General features: G+C 38.0%; 1 pseudogene; it reads left to right on the plus strand.

Moving 5' to 3' along the window:
* The window catches only part of LOC110331190, a 5,560-nt pseudogene extending 2,227 nt beyond the window's left edge, over positions 1-3,333 (plus strand).
* The last annotated feature ends 1,579 nt before the right edge of the window (positions 3,334-4,912 follow it).

Raw genomic sequence — 4,912 nt, forward strand, 5'->3', positions numbered from 1 at the left:
AATGCCGGACCAAGCCTTAGTACTGCTCTCGGACGCATACCCCTCCTCGGGTGGGGAAAGGCGCTGGATGCCGGGGGACTACTCCCAGGCGAACNCCCCTCCTCGGGCGGGGAAAGGTGCCGGGTGCCGGATCAGCCTCGGATCCTCTTTCAAGAGTATTTGTCAGTGGGTTTGTACTACACTGAAGAAAGCCAGTATAACCTCTTTCCTCATAAGAATACCCTGCTTCCTCTTCTCTCTCATGCTTTTTTCTTACTTTTACTCCTGTGCTTAGCAGCTACTGTTATTATTTCAGTGTATATATCACATGCAATTTACTGTTCAACATAAACCTGCCACTCAGCTTCTTCTCTCATTTACAGAACAACCTGTATGTACGTAATAACACACGAAGCCTGGCCTCGTCTGTCTGATAACCCTACTCTCACTTCTGCTCCTGCCGCTTTGCCCTTTACTGGGCTCAAAAACATCTACATCATTCTTTAATTACACCAAATATGTTTCTTTTGAGGTTTAGCCTGTTGCTATTGCATTGTAATGCTAAATTCTGTACCCTAAGGGCTAGGCCTACAAGTATACAACAAGTTTACCAGCTTTTGTTATACAAATCCTGTTCCTTGCCTTAATCCCAGCACTCAGGAGGCAGAGGCAGGTGGATTTCTGGTCTACAAAGTGAGTTCCAGGACAGCCAGGGCTATACAGAGAAACCCTGTCTCAAAAAAAACAAAACAAAACAAAACAACAAATACTGTTCCTTAATTTAAACATAGCTACAGCCAATTACTGGAGGTATTAGAGGTAGGCAGTGTATTTGTTGTTGTTGTTGTTGTTGTTGTGGTTGTGGTCACATGGTTGATCAGAGCAGAATTAGAAGCAGAAGAGGAAGCCACCATGAGGGGATATGGAACATGAGCACATGGCTAGAGGAAACTGCAACTCTTTGGGGTTCACCACTGGGGAATTAGCCAGGTCAGCAATGGGAAGAGTAAATTAGGAGTTAGTCCTCCCCCACCCCTGCCTGGTCATGGTCAAAGTCAAATAAAAGAACCATACTCTGAGTCTCATTTATTTTTAAGCGAGTCAGAGGTAAGCATAAATTGTACTTCATATCTCTGCCTCATTACCCTGACTCTGTTTCCTCAGGAATGAGGCTTATCTGCTCCCCAGATTGCCCCATGGCTAGGTCCATCCTCCTTTCAATTTTTCTCAGATGATACAGTTTTTAAAGGCCCACCTTCATAAATATTCCAGTATACCACAACACCAAAGCACACTGCTCTTCCTTGTTACACTTGGATTGCTGTGTTTGTAATCTGATTATCACGCTGACTCCAAGAAACAAAGGAACATTCCATTGATGTGTGAATTGAGTACTTCCTACTTTTGATCGAAACATAAATCAATTGATATCAACAATTTTGATATATTTTTACCAACTTATTAAACATGTCCTAATTTGCTCCATAGGGGATGATTTTATTCCCACAGATTCCAGAATGACAAGCACTTGCCATCAAGAAAAGCTTTATATGTTGGGATGAAACCAGTTATTCTAAACACACACTAACTAGACTCTAAGCATATGACTTCAGCTATCAAATATTGTAGGGTTAAAACCATTATTAGTAAATAATTAGAGAAAAAATATATATAAGTATATTCAAATATTATGTTTTGTTTAAATATTTTATCTGATTTTCAAAGCTCTTAGGTTTCTTTAAAAGTATAATAAAGATATAAAGCAAAAGTACTGTGTCAGCAAAACTAAGAGCATGAAAAATAGCAACTATAATTGAGAAAGAAGGCAAGAATCATAACTAAAAAATGTATGAATTGTGAATACCACTTTCTCCCATTTCATTCAAGAACCTCCCAGAAGCCTTCTTTGTAAGACTAGTTGGTATCCCCATCGTAGGAGGTGAGCTGTGATTGTGGTGTGTTCATCAGGAGGCCAGTGCACCTAACTGCAGTGCCACACAGCTGCTTTATCTTACAATCACAGATGTGAGCACATACAAGCCAAGGGAAAAGTCCTTCAGTATAAAAGCCAGAAGATAAAGTTTTGTATGCAGGCCAATTTACTTTTGGCTAAAAATTCACAGTCTCATGTTGTGTTTATATATTTACAAACATATAAATATAACATAAACACACACACATATATATTCACACTCATATATAATATATATATATATAATATGTGTGTACCAACAATGAATACAAAAAGAGGTTATGACTTTGAAAAAGGATAAGGAGGGGTAGGTGGGAGGATATTGAGGATGGAAAGGGAAGCAGAAATTATTCAATTATAATCTCAAAAGTAAAAGTTTGAATTAGGCCTAATGGGGCAGGCTTGTCATCTCAGCTACCCAGAAGACTGAAATAGTAGCTTCATAATTTAAGGCCACCCCGAGTATTTTGAAGGCTCAGAAGACCTTGTAGTTGTACAACAATAAGAGTAAAGGTAAATTCATTTTTATCCAAGACCTCACACTAGTCTCACAAACAATGTGTGGTGAAAATACGTGCAGCAAAATAAAATACAAAGCACATATGAAAAACATACTGTCAGTAAAAATATTAGAAAAATAAACAGCAACCTGTGGTTGTGGTAACAATATGCATTTATCATTTATCTCAAGCTGTAAAATCCTACAGACCAAGAGATTAATAGGCCTACTCTCCTCAAGCAAGTTCTGTTGGAGTCCTTGGGTATCAAGACTCGGGAGGTTGCATGAATCTTTACATCACAGCCTCTCCTTCTCCTCATCTCTACCCCATCATGACTTCCTGCTTTGACTTTGACATGCTGCCTTCCTATCAAATCAGACCCATCTGGACATTCTGCCATAACCCACCACTTCAAATCCTTACTTTAATGCCATCAGTAAACCCCTCATTATCCTGTGGTAACAGAGTCATAGGCTAGGGAGGACTCTGTATATTCTGGGAGGTGATGGACATTAGCTCTTCAAAAAAAAAGATTCCCAAAGACTAGATACCAGAATGACTACCTTACTCTGTTATTTTATTGTTTGTTTCTATCAGTGCCATGCATTCCCATCAGTCTACAGCTTTGATCCTTATTGATTTCCCATCAGTTAAAATGACAAGCATCTACAATATTGCCATTCCAGGTCCTTCCTTGTGTCCTTCCAAGAGGTTTTGATGGTATGCACATAAACCTTTTATCTTACTATCACTTTGTTTATTGAAGGCCCGTGTGCAATGGGCTACAGAGATGGCATAGCACTTGAGAACCACTGCTATGCCTACAAAGGACAGGAATTTGGATCTGAACATTCCTATCCTGTGGTTCACAACTATTTGTAATTTCAACTCCCTCTTTTTGCCTCCACTGGTACTCTTGTGCACATGGGCATACACATAAATCAAACAAAGTAAAAGGTAAAAACTGGTACCTCCTTACAATTCCTTTTGTGGTATCCTTTCATTCTGTACCCTTTTCACATAAATTTATAGGATTCATAGATTTATTAATAGAAGATTTTCTGATTGTTTCTTGGGAGCAGAGTATATTCTATGATTAAGATTTACAGGGTAATTGACAAAGAATATAAATTTATGATTATGTTCAAATATAGTATTTAAGATCCTATCTATGTCTACTCAATATTAAAGAAAAATATAGGTGTGTAGGGGGGCTTTCTGGAGAGGTGACTCAGAAGTTAAAGTCTCTTACTGTTCTTATAGAAAACCTGGGTTTGATTCCCAGCATGTAGATCTTGCATCCCACAACCCCCTATAATTTCAGTTCTAGAGAGCACAGGACTCTGGCCTGAGCAGGCACCTGCACTCACATGTACTTACCAACTTCAAGACAAATATTAAAAATAAATGAATCCTTAAAACAAAAAGAAGTGACTGAAATTTCATTTTAGTACTGTATACTTTAAAATAAATAAGAATATAGACTTTCTTAGGAGCTCAGTGAATGTGCAGTGCCCTGGGCTTGAAATTTAAGTCACAAAATATATCTAATTGGATTATAAAAATCCTAATCTGAAGTTGTACTTCTAGGGAACATTGCTTTGAATTTCCATTCTTCTCTAAAGAGTATTCAAAGTGCTTTGATTCCTTTGACTTATTTAACATAAAATATATTTAATATAATATATAAATGACATAATAATATATATGTTAAGTAATGTATGTAATAATCCTGATAATTAAAACCCCTCCAGTTTTAAGGAGGCAGAAATTGAGGTACAGGCATGTTTAGTGTCTTGCTCAGTTTCACAAACCAGTAGACCTGATTCCTGAAAAAAAAAAAAAAAAAAATTGGCATTGGTGAATTTAATCTCTGTCCTTGTCACAAAACTGTTTTGAATTAATTATTGTGTAACTGGCAGTGATCTTTAGCTTCTGTTCTCTCTGTCTGTGGTCATCTTCAAAGTCAGCAGCATGTTGGACTGACTGAATCTTTCTGTCTTATCAGATACTGTCACATACGCCTGAACACGGTCAGGGGTGTGACTTATGACGTCTACTGGCTGTAAGTAAGACCAAATATCGGTCCTGACACTTCCTGGAGGAACTGCCTTTCAGATGTCTCCGTCATGGGGGATGAAGGGACTTGCCAACTGGCTAAAAAAGCAGAGTCTTTGAGACCGGTGCTAGGTAATGATATCACAGGAGAAACTTTTAAATCACCTTTACATGGAACAATAAAATAGCAGCAACTTGCATAATATATCATCCCACTGAAAAAAAATCACTCAGAAAAAGCAGTGCTATTCAACTGGAAAGTGCTGCATAAATAAAGTCCCTTTGCGTGATTGGAAATTCTTTACTTGCCATGAGCAAAGAATTAGAACTCAGTCTGAATAGTTATTGGTTTGAAATCCAAATATTCATTTTCATACTGCAGGTCCCCTAAGCCATTTCACTA

This window comes from Mus pahari, chromosome 14, assembly GCF_900095145.1.
Source record: "Mus pahari chromosome 14, PAHARI_EIJ_v1.1, whole genome shotgun sequence".
Lineage (NCBI taxonomy): Eukaryota > Metazoa > Chordata > Mammalia > Rodentia > Muridae > Mus > Mus pahari.